Source organism: Ornithodoros turicata, chromosome 10, assembly GCF_037126465.1.
Source record: "Ornithodoros turicata isolate Travis chromosome 10, ASM3712646v1, whole genome shotgun sequence".
Taxonomy (NCBI): Eukaryota; Metazoa; Arthropoda; class Arachnida; order Ixodida; family Argasidae; genus Ornithodoros; species Ornithodoros turicata.
In genome coordinates, this window is record NC_088210.1 from 19,905,393 (window position 1) to 19,922,688 (window position 17,296).

The 17,296-nt window shown below is 45.2% G+C and overlaps 1 protein-coding gene across 1 annotated transcript in view; it reads right to left on the reverse strand.

Annotated features, from left to right (window-relative positions):
• The window catches only part of LOC135370898 (partitioning defective 3 homolog), a 29,876-nt gene extending 13,160 nt beyond the window's left edge, over positions 1-16,716 (reverse strand). Inside the window, exon 1 of the mRNA XM_064604805.1 lies at positions 16,577-16,716. The gene's annotated coding sequence lies outside the window, so the exon portion shown is untranslated. The remainder of the gene's footprint in view (positions 1-16,576) is intronic.
• Between the last annotated feature and the right edge of the window lie 580 nt (positions 16,717-17,296).

Sequence of the window (17,296 nt, forward strand, 5' to 3'; positions counted from 1 at the left end):
TACTACCCGTGCGAAGACCGATATCTACAAACTGACGCTTGGTGGGGAGAACTGTATCTCTTTAACTACACTTGAAAGTAAAATTTGTCTTTTTGCCATCAGCATACGACGAGCATGACAGCACGAAGCGCGTCCGGAAGACAGCGGTCATCCTCGAACAGGTGGGAGGCATGACGGAAAGCAGGAATGGCCAGGCAGTGGTTACGTGCGACGCCTACGAATGATGAATGGTGACATAGATGGCCGTGATCGTTAAGGTGGGAGTGACCCCACCAAGACCAACCACGCACTTGATGAAATGTTCGCAGACCATCCCACGTGCTGACCTCTTCGGTGTCTGTCATTTCTCATTGCAAGTGCCTTCCGGAGAGTATTATTAGTGGAAGGCTCAAACTGTCGGAGTGGACGGCTCGATATACAGAATCGTTTCCGGTATCCCCAAGGACGTACTAGAGACTGGGCGGTGTTCGAATAACACCGCCAGCCATGCTGTCTGGCGTTTTCCGGACATACGTCAGGATAGCTCCCAGTGAAGTTGACCCATGACGCATGTTATGACGCATGTATGCGTTCTGAGCCGACTTTCGTCTGGAAATTCTGTCGGAAAACCCAAGGAAAACCTCAGATAGCAAAATCGGTGCGGGGATTCTAACCCGCGTCGCCTCACAGTCTCGTCGTGGAAAGCGATCGTCCTAAAGGGTATGCTACGGGAGCTGGTCCATGTCCAAGATTTCAAACATAAGATTCCTGTGGCTACTGTAGTGACTGGCCATGTGGCTGGCGGTGGCTTATCTCCATGGCTGCAGCCGGCGAAGCACGATCGCGATTGAGGGACTACGCCACGTCCCCAAAGCAAATAGGCATTCTTTATCTAGGTGGCGTTGCTGCCCTTTACACTGATGCTACGTCACGCGGACATGATTGAAGCAGGGCTTCCAGCCATGCCAATTTTCACTTCCTTGCTAAGTGTCGTCTGCTAAGTGTCGTTTGCTACGTGTCGTCTGCTAAGTGTCGTCTGCTAAGTGTCGTCTGCTAAGTGTCGTCTGCTAGGTGTCGTCTGCTAGGTGTCGTCTGCTAGGTGTCGTCTGCTAGGTGTCGTCTGCTAAGTGTCGTCTGCTAAGTGTCGTCTGCTAAGTGTCGTTTGCTAAGTGTCGTTTCCTAAGCGCGCAATATGCCACTCCCAATATGCTGGCAGCCGTGCGGCGCGTGGCTCAGTGGTTAGCGTGCTGGCCATCTCATGTCGAAACTGCAGGGAGGTACCTGCATGGGTTCGAACCACGACCTACTAGATTATAACGACCACGTCATAGGCACCCCTTCCCAGCGCCGCATTTGGAAGCTAGCGGTGGCGCTACTCATCGGCCCGGTTATTGCTTCCTCAATTTCTACAGTACTCTGTACTTTAGCCTACCTTAGTATTTTTGTACAGGCGGTGGATGTCCCACGAGAGATGCTTCCTTCTAAAGTTGATTATCATCATCATTCTACGCGTTTTCATAGGAACTGTTGCCGTCGTCTGTAACGGTAATCGTGCGTCCGCTTCTGCGCGTTCAAAATTCAAATTTCCATCGTCCAATCACGATGCAGATCTCGCGGGCCGATGAGTAGCGCCCCTAGCGGATCGTGTGGACGGGTTCCTCATTAATTGGAGTTTGTCGATTGTGACATGGTCGCTATAATCTAGTAGGTCGTGGTTCAAATCCCAGTGCCGGCTGTGCTGTCTGGGTTTTCCCCGGGTTTTTCTCAGACGCTGTCAGGCATATGTCGGCACAGTTCCTTTAGAAGTCGGCCCAGGACGCGCATTCCCCAAGGCGTCAGTCGTGACGTTGCCCACCTCTGAGACCCACTACGGCGAAGTCTTTCACTATAGCACCACCACATTCACTTCCTTGCTGTGTATCCTGGCATGTTTTATTCATCATGACAATGCACATTATCGCTTCAAGAAGGTGGAGAAGCCAGAAGGATAGTTTCATGCTCCTCCCATCCGACACCCCCGCATGCTAAAATATGCGGTTTCAGAACAGCCAGCAAAACCGTCCCCCGTGTAGTTGCTCACGGTGACCGTGAGGCAGACGGAAAGCGCCCAATTATTTCTGTTATTGGTGCATTCCGTCCGTAATTTTTGGAAGGACGGTATACAGTCGTGAGTGTGCAAAAAAAGGAAGAAGAAAAAAGTGCACTTGTCAAGTGCCGTCAACCACACAATACAACAGGAAGGAGTTGACACGAAACCTTTCCTACTTTTTCGGAACCACTCAGATGAAACGGCCTCAGCTTATTGTACCCCGAGAAGCGCGAAGAAGCGTGAGAAGGAATAGAAACTTCGTAACACAAAGAAGAAATGAGATCAACCTCAAGATTTGCTTCATCTCCTCCATTATGGAAAGAGCCTTTTTATATGCGTCCTCCGCAACTCCCACCCTAGAAAGTAGATCGAGGTCTCTCTGAAAAAAAAGAAGAAGAAGAAAAAAAAGAAGAAGAAGAAAAAAAAGAAAGAGCCGGACAATATCGTTCATCAAATGAGGGAATATTCCAGAAATCTCGTTCGCTTGCAGATGCAGGGATCGTTTCTATCCATTTATTTATCATTCATAGTTAGTAATCTCTATCTGTTTCAGTTTTTTTTAAACTGCAGTTTTGCTATTTTCTCGCGACTCTGAGTACTGAGTAGATAGTCCTGACCGAAAAAGCTGGAAGGTTTCACAATAACACGCAAGGGCAAGAGGCGCGACTTTGTCGCAGTCTCAAATACAGGTGGGAAGCTCACTGCGAAGCACACTTCTCAGCTGTGTTTACCGGAGACCCTATTCCCTCTGAGCGATATCAGCTCGCGTGCTTTCTCACCATTCTTTCAATGTCGTTTAACGTCACCATGATCTACGTGGTCTCTGCGGGGCCACGGCGTTGTCTAGGCTGCAATTACCGCAGTGGAGGCCAATGACACCTGTCCTCAGCGCCCATTGTTTTTCGTATCACCCTGCCGCTGCGTGCCCTCCAAGTAAGAGGACACCATGGGCCTTTTTACGTGACGGCAACGCGCACGTGGGTTCCGCATCCTATAGCCAATATCCCCTATTATTGGCCATTATCGCCTATATAGCCACTATCTGCTCATCGCTATGTGAACGTCCGTAGCTGAAAGATAGCCCTGATTGGCTCTGACACCGGAACATAGCTCTTCTGTAACCGCGTATTGACACGAGCGACATCACCACCATGAGAATTAAAGAACTCACAAATGATTGCAGCTAACTTGGAACCTGTAGACACAAATAGTGCAAAATATTTCAACGTTTTCAAGTTATGGACAAATAGTGCAACACGCTTTCCAGAAAATCAGTCTTGAGAAAGATATATGGGACCGTTTTGCACTTTATTTTAAAATTGTCCCATTCAGTAGGCGGGAGACGTTCTATCACTAAACTCGCAGACGACAGTGGTTCATCTCCATGGCTACGACCGCTGAAAGCTCGTTCGTGATTGGCTATCGCTGTTGAAAACACGGTTCTGATTGGCTGACTCTTAGTTGTTACGTCACGTCGACGAGAAAGCAGGCTTTCTCTATCTAATATAGGTGTTGTTGTCTCTACCCAGTGTTTGATACATCTTTATTCTTTTTGACTTCGTCGTCTCTTAGCTTGCAGCACGAGTTCTACGGACTATCGTCGGCATCGATGGTTTTCTTTTCCCCCCCAATACAATATACAATACAAGCGCATGTCATCGACGCCCAGGTCTGTTATCGCGTTATGCGTTTTACCCGTAACGTTTACGTTGTTCAACCTCAGAACAACGTTACACAACACACCATGCGTGTTAGCTCAGGCATTATAATACTCCTCAGAATGAATTTCCTGGAAAGGCTGAGACGACTGTTGCTTTATAAGAAGACAATGTAATGAACTGCAGAGCTCTTCGTAAAACCGGTATCCGATGCACCTCTTCCCAACTAGTCCCTTTCGTACAGAGCATATATAGAGTGAAAATATGGCAGCTGCGGAATGATTTATGCTGTGTGATAACTGCGTCCTTTTAATTCGGGCCGAAAATGAGAGAGAGAGAAAAAAAATCCAGGTACTTCGAGAGTCGTTAAAAAAAAAAAAACGCCATGGTTTTTCTTTTTTTTTTTCACAGAAGATTTGGCCGCTGACGGTTGGTGAACAGAGGTCGATTAACTCTTTATCGGCCTTTCACAGCCATTATGGACTCTCCGAGAAGTTGAGTCGCTTTTTTTTCTCCGTCAAGTTTTTTTCTCGTACGTGTCTTCGTGTCCCACACTGCATTTCCCAAAATATTATTTCTCTGTGTGACACGGAAGTATCACAAAATTACTTATAATGAATTAATATAATTAATAATTATAATTAATGTAAGTGCGACGTCGCGGGTTGCCTAATGGACCCACTAATGTTCACTGACGGCCATTTATGTTTCGTTGGCAACATTGCATTTGGTTGGTAACACTTCGCAGACGACACCACCGGTCCTGTCGTCTGCTACGGAATATCTTGTGGCCGAGCTGCAGGATATTTCCCATGGATAGGAGTGCACGAAAAGACGTGACCTTGAGTGTTCGCATTCGTGTGACAGCAGAAAGCTATGACGTTTTGCGAATCTTCCTCTGGAGTATTCTTGGGAGTGTCGCTCGCGTGTGAACACACCTTTTCTTTAAAGAGAGACTTCGCAAGGACTCGAAAAAAAAAAAAAAATTAGATGTGCATCATACCGAACACGAACGACCCCCTCGATACCGAATACAACATCCGCATTCGTTTTGCACGATTCGTTAATTCGTAAATGATGACAATAGCAAACCGAAACCGAAATGCGAAGAGCATAAACCCCACGGCGAACCGTCCAGCGGAGGATACCGAGACGTCACCGAGCATTGTCGTCTGCTTCGAAACCTGCATTCTCCATTGTCGGATGCCGGATGATGTCAGCAGTGCGTTGCTTTCAGTGCCCTCTCGCTTCATAGAGGCGAAGCGCTCCTTCGTAAAAAATTCGTTCGAATAAAATCTGCGCAGTTTTGGAAAGAGATATTTCGTACACATGAAATCCTGATACATCCCAAAGGTTACGGTTATACTAGAGTCACTAAATAAGCTACGCTTATTTAGTGACTCTAGGTTATACCACAAACGTTGTGGTGATTTTGTTGCGGAGTCCCACTTTAGTCTGCAGCGACACTTTAACTCATGGTGCGGCATTATTACGCGTCGCCCACATTCTAAACGCTATATGATGCACGATATATGCGAGACAAGAAAAGAGAAAAATTAGACATTTTCTGGTTTATAGGCCACCCCAGGCGAAACGAGAGCAAAACGTCCCAACACATATTACCCCCGCTTTGTGGTAAACAAATGGTCCCGTAAAATGGGTGCAACGTTTCTTTAAATGATGCGCTAAATGTGAGACACGCCCATCAGCGGAGTGCCGTGGGAGCACGACAAAACAAACCGGATTAAAGGATGGAAGAGGTGGCCGCTTTCTCAGACTGGTGTTGCTGCTGCCGAGCTGCAAAACCTGACTCCGTTATCATCTGGTATACAGCGGGGCAGCACAATGGGATGAAAAGCATCATCCACCGTGTTTAGGCGTTGTCCAGGTTGTTTTCTTCATTTATGGCCGACGTCCAGACGATGATTATCACTCTGACGGAAGTATTTCACGCGTAACAGCCAATTAGGTCTGCTGCTTCCGTTACTGACGGTTCCTGTTCTTTCCTGGTGACTTTTTGTTGTTGTTGTTTGTTTTACGAGTAAACAATAATTGAACATCAGCAGACACGCGTTGAAATGCCACCCGGTCGCTATAATCAGGTAAGTACGGTAGATCCGATTACATGAAAAATAAGAAGAAAAAAATGGCGAAACTCTTTTTGATATGCTATTAATTTTTATTGAAAGCTTTTTAATGTTTTGCAAAATGTTTTTACACAAGTTCAGCGTGCCGCAAACACAGTCACGTGGTGCCACGTGGGCCCTATTTAGCTATCGCATTAAAAAACACGGAGTACGGTGAACAAGTGGACGTTCAACCATTGACACTTCAAAACGAAGAAGGCACATTCACTGCACGACGTTTCTGGTATGTGGTGAAGCTTACTTTGAGGGAGGCACAAGACCTGGGAGAGGAGTGAGGTCCTCGAGGTTTTTTCATTTTAATTTGATTAATTAGATTTTCTTTATTAAATTAAATTATTTCTTAGCTAATTAAAATTGTACTAATTGTACAAACGTAAATAATCTCACAAAAATTAATATAGTACTTTTTCTCAGCTAGATAAATTAATAATTAAAATAAACAAATCGCATTACTTTAATTAATTTTTTCCTACTCAAACCCGTAACGCTAAAAAACGTTACATGAAATTTCTAAATAGCCAAACAAACAACCTGAAAGACGTAAGTTCTACGTTAAAAACGCAAGTTCTTGTACTTTCCAAAGTACATAATATGTGCACTAAAATTTTAATCCAAGTTATTGGTCGCAGACGGCAACCAATAACGGCAGCTCTGACGGACAGATGGCTGCCCGATGGAGATACTTTTGCGGACCTTTTGCGCTCCTGCTAAAGGACTGTGTCTCTATTCGTTATCTCCAATTGATTCCTCCCGGAAATTCCAAGATGACGTCCAAGAAGGGCTATCTTTCTATCGTCCAATTGAATTTCGCAAGTGTAGTCGCTTACTACACCCACGGAGACAAACTCGTATGATATAACGCCATCGGTTTGCCCTTCTCGACAGTGGCCTTGCTTCGGGCATTCTATGAAAGAATGTCGTAGCTGACTCAACCCATCGCGCAGAGCAAGGGCGTCTTATTTCGTAGGAGCGGCGCATTTTCAACGTGGTCAAGGTGGTCGACAGTAACTCTTACCGTTTATTCCCACGAGCGACATTCTCACGGAATATTCTAGTAGAAGAAAAGACTGCTCACGGGGAGGAAGTTCTGCCGCGTGTTATGTCAAGCATACGCACGGTGCCGAAATATCGGGTACGGCGTACTGCGCACATAGCAGACGACACCATTGTCGTCTGCTACGGAATATCTTCTGCTACGGAAGAGCACCAAAACACGTGACGTTGAGAACTCACGTCACAGCAGAAAGCTGTAACGTTTTGCGCATCTTCCGCTGGAGTATTCTGCGGAATGTCGCTCTGGTGAATACATGCTTATTTGTCGGTCTGCTAGAGCGGGTATCTCAGATCGCGACAATTATTTTGGTGCCCGACGAGTTATAAGTATGCGGGAGTGAATTATCCCCGGACCCACCCTCCTCCTCAACGCCCTCTCTGTCTCTTTCTTGATAGATAAAGCTGCTACAATGCGGACTACAATCCACTACGCGGACAATATTAGTGCCCCACTCCCAATTAGTAAATTATTAGTAATAGTAATTATTAGTAATAGTAATTATTAGTAATAGTAATTATTAGTAATAGTACTTATTAGTAGATTAGTAAAAAATAATTAGTAAACTACGTGGGACAACAGAATTTGTTAGCCTTCGTGAATTTAGTGCGGCTCGAATAACGCACCCTAGAAAAATCTTGGATCCGCCAAAGACTGTCATTCGCTATAAGAGAAGCTCAATGGCACTGCAAGCAACAGTACGTGTTGCTATCCCAACTTCCTGTCGTAGCCACGTGTTGGGGCTTCCACAGGTGTTGCAGACGCCGCGGGACATTGATCCCTTGCTGACGGACATTGTTCGCTCCGATCGCGGAAGGATCCCAAGCATATCACGCAGTGTTTATTTCATTTCTCGTGCTACTGACCAAAGTAAGCGGAAGTAAAAGTGACCCACATACCACTGGCGCGCGGGGGGGGGGGGGGGGGGGCGGATTTGTATCCGACGTATGATGAGCTTTATGAGGACTGCTCGACCAAAACGTTTTGTATATGCGTGAAATGTATACATGTGAAGCTGTTGTTGTTTGTTTGTAAGAAAAAAAAAAAACAAACAAGGAGAAATTGAACACCATCCAGTGGGTTGCTGTTATCTGAGCAGAACAGACAGTGGATGTGACGATGCCAGACAGGACTAGTCTGCGAGACAGAAGTATCCCCTGCTTATACCACCCTTTCAGACGCTGAGCAAACAACGCTGAAACCGTAACAGCAAAAACGGACCGCCCGAGATGTTGCTGTTTGACACTGTTACGTATCCAGCCACTTCCCAGGAGACAGGAATATGATAAATGTCAGGGACAGCTGTTTGGCGCAACCGGTTCCACCGCCTTTCCAATCAGAAAAATGAGTCCTCCATCTATTTATGCGGCTGCACCACGTTAGAAGCCGATGATGGCCCGTCTGGCCTACCACGACGACACAATTTGCATAAAGGAAGCGATCTTATACAAAACGGAAAAACAACCGGAAAACTAGCCGCAATCGTAACGAGATCCCTACAGCTTCCATTTTTGGCCGCGCTTTCTTTCTGCGCGAGCCTTTGTTTTAGCAGACGACACGAGCCCCACGATAACAACACGCGTCTCTTTCCCCGATGGTGTGGCTGTCTTCTGCGGCCTAGTGATTTGACGGAGTCGAGGAAATCCAGTGAACTGTCTTTCTTCGCAAAGACGCAAGGAGGTGAAGGCATTCCATCTCCAATCAAGGGTAACCGCGCTGAGGTTTTTCCTGTTTGGGGCCGCGTCCTTCTCCTACTGTCGAGGAAAAGAAATCGCGCATCGAGAAGGATCGCTTCCCGGTAATCTTCTGCAGGAATACCCAGAAGAGTGCGTGATTTTAGAGCAGAAACGCGGTCTTTCCGACTTTGAGAAGCGGCCCATGTGGTCGAGCGCCCACCAGTGAAGATAAATAGTGACCGGCTGGAAGAGTTACGAAGCGCAGGCGCACAGCGAACAATGATCAATCTCAACGAACAGATCAACATGTGGTTTATATACGTCTGAACAGCAACGTCTAACCGTTGAACTCACTCGCCAGACCACCTGTCCCACACACATGTTCCACTTGCGTCTAAAGCAGATCTCGTTACACAGCTCGTTTTCGAAGGTAAAATCAGCACTAGCTTGGGTGCCGAAATAGATTCCTCCTCGATTGCATACAACGTCGAAAGGGTTCTTTATTTATATTTTTCGTTTCCAATAGGAAAGAACGGACTGACAAAAAGTTCTCGAGAGAACTTGCTGTCTCTCCCCCATGTTGTTGGGATCGGTATATGGCAGTTCGCCAGCACCTTCGCCCCTTTTGACTCACGGTCTGTCGTGGAACTTGACCCAGTCACCTCTCTTTTGTACAAATTCGACGCCAGCTGTACACAGGCGGCCTGTGGCGGCGATGCAATTATACAACGAGCGATGGAACAAATAATTTGAAGGCTTTGATATGGGAAATTTTCTTAGCCAAGTGTGTCATGCGGGAAATACGCCTATCTGTAAGAGGTCAGTGCTTTGTCACCATCCCGTGGAGATGAACCTGTGTTCGTTTTTTTCTTTTTTTCATTTCAGTTAAGATTGAAGTATAGTGCCAACAAACATGTCTGATCACGGAGATGCAAGGTGATGAACACAAGAGGAAAGTTACACTTTAAGATAGGTAGATAGATAGATAGATAGATAAAGAGAGAGAGAGAGAGAGAGAGACAACAACAAAACAATTTAGACGCAGACGAAAAGAAACAATTAAAAAAAATCATTGGGACGTTTCGATCTACGGTTTGCAAGCTGAGTTATCCCGTGTTCACCCCCATCGCCACACCAGACCATTTTACTCCAGGTCTTCCGGAAGTGCAATTATCCATGAATGCCACATCACCGAGACTCGCTGTCTTATTGTGTGATCAGTGTTTATACATAGACCATTCTTTCTTTTGAACCGTCAGTATAGCTGGCCCACACAAATAATACGAGCGCTGACCGCGAAAGAAAAGACTATTTTCTGCATGAGGTCTCGCTCGTCGTCACAAAGAAAGTGCGGTAGTACACTTGGATGCTATTTTTAAAGGTACGATCTCGCCCCATACGCTTTTCTACCAGCGTACTTTGGGATACAGTTTGATTCGGTAAAATATTGCGAACACTGTAGAATTGTAGGGGGTATGTGGCCTGGATCGGCTGGGGTACAATCGCATCGAGAAAATTACGAGTTTCAAAGAACGGGGATTCTTTTGCTGTGGACGTAGATAAGAATAGCGCTTTCGGTGATTTGCATGCGTGAAGACTTCCGTCAGCGATGTCTTGAAAGAAAAATGGGAAGAACTTTGATTTTTTTGTTTGTTTCCGTGTTAGAGCCCCGAAGCAATTGTGGCTATGAGCAGCGTACAAATGTGGACAGATGGAGAGAGGACAGCAGGAAGGAGTGGGGGACAGGGGGGGGGGGGGGTTAGTGTGCATTCTGGGCCGACTTCAGGGGGAATTGTGCCGATATTCGGCTGCAGAGCCTTCAGAAAACCTCAGACAGCACACAGCAGGTGGTATAGGATTCGAAACCCCGAGCACAGTTTTCTTGCTGTTTCATTTGCATATACTATTCTTTTATATTGTAATCAATTGATTGACTGTCGCATTAACGCATATTATTGCTCGTTACTAACTCCAGTGTGCTGAAATTTTCATTTGACGTCTCATTATTATTGTATTGTATACGACGAAACAACGAGAGAAAAACATGTATACCCTCTTCACTAAATTCTCACGCATTCACGTGCATGATTTTATATAGAAGCTGCAAGGGTGACCAGCATTGCGGACTGTGTCAGCAATCATTCTGTCAAGACGCCGTTCGAGTCTCTCGGTACCATGTTCCAACCGTATATAGTCACCGTGTATAAACGGTAATACACGATACTCCTCCTCCTCCTGTATAAACACAAACGACATTCCCCCAGAAGCGGAAGATGCGAAAAGCGTCATAGCTTTCTGCTGTCACGTGAGCGCGAGCGCTCAACGTCGCGTCTTCACGTACACACCTAACCGTGGGGAATATATCCAGCTACGCGGGCACAAGATATTCCGTAGCAGACGACAGGGATGACGGTGTCGTCTGCTAAATGCGCAGTACGCCACTCCCGATATTCCGCACCGTGTGAATGCTCAACATAACACGGGACGGAACTTCGACTCTGTGAGCAGTGTTTTCGCTTTTTCGTCCACTAGAATATTCCGTGAGGATGTCGCTCGTGTGAATACACGGTAAAGCCAGTGTCGGATCGGCACTGTATACCAACCAAACACGAAATGTTGGAATCTGCAACGTTGTAGTGGGCGAGACGGTTAAACATATAAAAGGAATAACACGCAACACAAGCTTCACAACTCGGGATCAGAGCGTGTGGGTTCGAATCCCATTGCTGATGCCTTTTCCTCATCACCACCAGTAGTGGGGTATATAGAGTATATTCCCCCATGGCGATGAAACTCCCCATTCATCATTTCGCAATAAAGTTGTTGTTGTTTTAATTCAGTTGGAATATGTGTTCACACGTGCCGGAATAATTGAGGACTAGAAATTTGATTATAGGACATCCGACAAACTAGGACATGCGACGTCACTGCCATCCAACGGTTACGGACGAGTCATTCGTTTCGCCCTAATAAAGACCGAATACGTAGTTATTTTCGGTGTTTTCCTTTTTTTTTTGGTTAGGCGAGCCGCAGAGCAATCGGGTCCCGCCTCAGAAACCATTCAAATCAATGGGAACATTAGAGGGAGAGTGTAAGACAATTTCGCGACCCTTTCCCCTCCATTCACTTCGTTCTGTTGAGATTCAACAAAGCGCAACGATACAAATTGCGCTACAAAATCGTCGTTAACAGATCAGTGCTCACAAAGTGAGATCTATCGGTAGATGTACAGGGTAGAGAGGAAAGAGCGTGTCGTAAAAGGCATTTCTAAATAAAGATCGGCAACGTTTTTAATGTCGCAGTGTGCAAAAAAAAAAAAAAAAAAGTATTATAATTGCTTCCTCGTGGCCTTAGTGCGAGGCAGGTTGCAAAAGTTTCCGACCTAACTGCGTTCCGAATGAAATCGGAACAAAACAACTGGGCTTATTGATTGATTGATTCAATGTATAATTTGTGTACATTTTGCGCTCGTTTTCAATGCATCCACAGTTGAATGGCTTTGAAAATGTACCCGGCTATCTTGTCATCAAAATGTTGGGCTTCTTCCGTCGGTACACTCTAAGAAAAAAAGGAGTAATTTTACTTCTCTTCTCGCGAGTAATTTTAGTCCTTCTGGGAACTAGATGCGCATCGCCACAAAAAAGTACTCCTTTTCGGGAGTAAATTAATGTCACAGAGCGGGGACTGCATTTCACTTTCCGTTCTAACAGTCCCAGCTATATAATTCGCGTGCATTAAAGCGTCAATCGTGATATGTCGAGTGATATAAAATCTTGCGACATGCATAGGGCACAATATAACTAAGTTAGCTAAGTTATATAGCATTATCCCATGGAATTCACGAAGAGCACACATTTACGTGTAGACTGTTGCATTCAGGAGGCCATTTGCGAAGTTCAGTGACTATTTGCAGTCCTGGGAAGTAAATTTCGGAATCGGGAAACTAAAATGGGGAATAATTGCAATCCAGGCGACTATAGAGGCTTACCCTCCATTTCACTCTTTTTTTCCCCCTTCTTAAGAATGTACATATCGCGTATATATCTTTTTCCATTGCGTGTTAGCGCCGCGAAGCAACTGCGGCTATATCGCGTATAAATAATATATGTATATGTTCACGTCCCTATATATGCAGGGGCGGAACCAGGATTTTTCTTAAAAGGGGGGTCCAGCCTTGGTCAGCATGGCAGATAACAACAACAACATCAACAACTTTATTGTGAGATGATGATTCGATGATGATCCTGAGTTGAGAGATGATGTGCATAGTAGATACATGGTCTAGGTCAATCAAAGACCAAATTGAGGTCCGTCTCTCTAGATCCGTCCCTGTGTATGTGCTGTATTAACCGCTTTCCAATGCTGTTTTCCAGTAACAATAAAAAGGCAGTCACCGACAGATACAGCTGCACGCTGAGCTAGTCACGTAAAGGTACCGGACGCCCAGACGGGAATTCCAAGCGTAGCAAATCGGAACAAACCTGGCTGCCACTTTGCATCTTTTCCGATCTGTCTGAAATTAAGGCCAGGGTAGGAAGGAAAGCGCACATCGTAAGGACAAATGCTACGAGTCGGTTCTCCCTGAGGTCGTGATAGGATCGGCCGGCTACCAGGATTTCCTTGTCGCTCAAATCGGCTTCAAGAACAAAGAAAAGAGAACTGCTCACCGATGCCAAGAGGGGAGAAGAAAAAAAAAAAAAAAACCCGAAGCGAGATGGTTGTGTAATGACGTCAGCCAACACTTATGGCACCATTATCTCATATATAGTGCTTCTGGCAGGGAATATTATTGGGGATATTCTCATGTAAACGGACAAAATACAAAAACGCCGTCGAGTCCACGAAGGAGGTAGCAAGCTTATAGCGCAGAGACATAATGTACCGTTGTTTTCCCACCATCTGTGTTTTGTAACCTTGAGACAGTGGGGACAGCGATTTCGTAAGACAATCCAGATAAACCGTAGTTGACACGATTTTATTATTATTGAGATAATGGAATGGTGTATAGCTTGGTCGCAACATATGTTGCTTTCACACAGTGGGAAAATAACACCAGTAAGAAAAAAAAAAAAAAAAGAAAGTACGAGAGAGAATTGAGATAAATATCGATATCTGAAAAGAATATCGACAATCATCGGTTCGAAATACCTTCTAGAGATATCTCGGTATGTATCGACCTCGGCGAGAGAGCAAAAAAAAATAAATAAAATAAAATAAAAAATAAAAATATCGATATTGTATATTTATAGGCATGTACGTCAACAAAAAAATTGATAACTATCACTATTTCTACCGATACAGACACCGATAAAATATGAAAATTGAAAACGTCGATGACATCAATCGTGACAGGCCAATACCCATAACAACAGATATAGCTGCATCTCTAATAACTACGCGGGCACGGAGATCGACACCGTTCACAGGCACTAATATTTTCGATTATAGTAATTAAGAGGCCATAAATGGATATTAAATGCTATTTTTCGAGGTTCATTCTCTCATGCACTTAGCGTAGAAGTAATAATTTTTGCGGGACCCTAACATTCGCGAACATCGATATTTCTATCCCGCGACATACCGCGGGATGACAGAAAGGTGCTTCACCATTCTGCCGTACATTTAGCAAGCTTCGTATATTTAGCACATTTTCGCTACTGATACAGCGATTCCTCACTCATCTCGACACTATTTGCAAACTGGGTTATTGACGCCACAGTGGCTAGGGAAGGGTTTTGCTCCACAGAGGTAACGACCGACAATTTCGGATGTTGTGGCAATGCTTCAGACTTCTAGGCTTGCGGCCAAAACGGTACAACGACCGCCGAGAATAGTGCAAAATTAACCACTTATAATGTAATCTGTGAAACTGGCATTCCTCCCAGATATTCTGTGCACGAACGTCGACGTTCGTGCACACTTGAAGCGCTCCTAAACAATAACAGTCAATATACGAAGATAACGAAGAGATAAAGAGCCCCTGTGTTTGTTTCCTGTGCCCTCGCGTTTGCTGCGCTCTTCGTGTACATGCATGTGTATATGTTTTGAAGATAACTAAGTTTTCGTTTTCCCTTTTTTTTTTTTTTTTCTGCTCAGGGAACAACACGTCGTTCCAGTGTCATGGGCATACACTGCAGAGTGCATACCGGATCGTTGTACTTCCGCACGTTTACAAGTTGCAACCCAGCTGAATACCACCATGTTGCCACCATTTGCCTTCCGGCAGCTGTTGTACGGCCTTCTTTTGCTAGAAAGTCAGTCATACCTCGGCTGCGCCAGTCGAATATTACGACATCGTTCTCAGCGAGGCAATTACATAGTTATTTGCTTCGCTCAGGGCGACCGAGGAAGTGAGAACATCACGAACAATGTCCGGTTCTGTGGCACACTTCACATTAACGAGTCTGGTATGCACTCCTGCTAAATGGCGACCCGTTCTCTTTTTTTCATGCATGACAAAATCGTATCGCTGAACGAATTTTCGCGCGTCTTCACACGAGCGGTATCCTACGGAATATTCTAGTGGAAGAAAAAGCATAAAGCTGCTCACAGGGCGGAAGTTCCGCCGCGGTCTATGTCGAGCATTCGGAAGGCGCCGGAATATCAGAAGTGGCGCACGAAGCAGACGACACGAATGGCCCTGTCGTCTGCTAAGGAATATCTTATGGCTGAGACGTTGAGTGCCCGCTTTGACATTGACACCTTCGTTTACCGTGTAATTTTCTTCAAGTTGCTTCCGGTTTACTAAAACTCCATGTTGCGTACAGCACCCAATGAGGTACATATTCGAGCGGCATGTTCTTGCGAGTACCGAGTGGTTCTCGCCTTGTAAAGGAATTCCAAATACCCGGCATTTTCCGTGCCATATCGGGGACAAAACGGGCGTCACCTGGTTTCATTGGCGGCGATGTGTTCGAGCTGACGATTATAATTTCTTATCAATAAATTACCTATGTCGAAAGGGTTTGATTACTGTACGCCGTCGAGCAGTTTTGCGAAAACCGAAAAGACAATGCCGAATATTCTCCTTTCTTAAAGATTCCACATATCTACGGGGCTTCGCGAGAAAACTTCAAACATTTAATCCGACCACACATCAACGACGTCCAGTCTCAGCCCGCCTTGATATTGTAGCACGACAGTTAAGATAAAAAAATAATCTAGGGGTACACTAATTTGTGATAAGCCCCGATAGATAAGACACGAAAGCTCACTGCCGTGTGGTCGTTTTCACTGCGTTAACAATTCCACACCTTCATAACAACGCGGTCATGCTCTAGACGGCGCATATACCTGGATGGGCATGCGGGATCTTGTTTCTGATCCGCTGAACAAAGCTCCAAGACATACTCAAACTGAGCATCAGGAGAAAACTCCACCACAGTATATCAGAAGGTGTCATCCGAACGCTTGGGATTCGACACTATTCAGAGTTCTATCATTCACCTAGCCATGCTAAGCATGTAAAATGCCCATTCATTAGCGAGCACATGTTTGCTCATAATTAGTTCTTCTAGAGAAAGCCATCTTCCACTGCGTGATTTTTTTTTCGAGTGCTTCTCAAACAGCTGCGAATATTGGCAACGACAACAGCAGGTAGGCGCCCTTTAATACTCCAGGAATCGTACCAAATGTTCATCTTCACAAGCGGTTAACGTTGATATAGGAAGATACCGAGAACTAAAAACTTTACAACGTCTACGAGAGAAAATATGCATCGTCATACCGCTATCATTATACCACGTTACCAAAATATGTCCAGCGGACAACGGATATTAAATAAAAGCGACTAGATGTTCTGTTGGTTCGAGCACAATAATTTTGCGTAAGTTGCCCCCGGCAGCAGCTGGCAAGTTTTAACGATGGCAGGTGGACATGCTGTTGCGAAGAAACTTCGATGGCAGTTCAACTTTTGCTCCGACCTAATGTATTTTCGCACACCTAAAAGAAACTGCCAAAACAATTCAAGTACTCACACTGCAATGCGGGTCTGCGATATTCGGAGAGCGATAATCCAAAGAACAATAGTGAGACTTTCAACGGCCACTCGATGAGCACAGAGCGAAGTACGTCCTACCTAGCCACCTGCCACGAGAGGCCAACAACTTGTGGCAACGAAACCGAAACTCCATAGGGAAAACGGCGGAGCGTTTCCACGTGACTGGTTTCTGCCAATGGAGGAACTGCACCCTCTCCGCTGGTCTCGCTTTTACGATTCGTCATCACGCGCTGAATCGGTCGCTTCGATTTGGCTGCACTCGCTGCACCAGTTCAAGCAGTGTGGAACTTTTGAGTTCGTTCTTGCAGAGCCCCCTGTGCACTTTCCGATTCGTTGTGTGAAAGTACAGTGCGAGGTTCTACCCGTGGGTTCTACATAGACCAGTTCACGCGCCGCCATGCGTTTGCTAGATAGGAAGTGCACCGCTGAGCAGACGACAATGCGGGTCTGCGCTGGTCTGCGTCAGCGGTGTTGTCATTCGAATAAAAGGGTGCACAATTAACAGTTTAATTTTATAACTATAATTATAAAACTTATTATTATAATAAATTAAATTATTATAACTTATAAAAGAATGACGCGCATATGACTTATTTACTGATTGTCATATTCATATAGAGGGTGTTTTTTTTATATGTTAGAGAACTTTTATAAAAAAAAAAAAATCTAGGAGAGAAAAATAGATGCCATTTTAGCA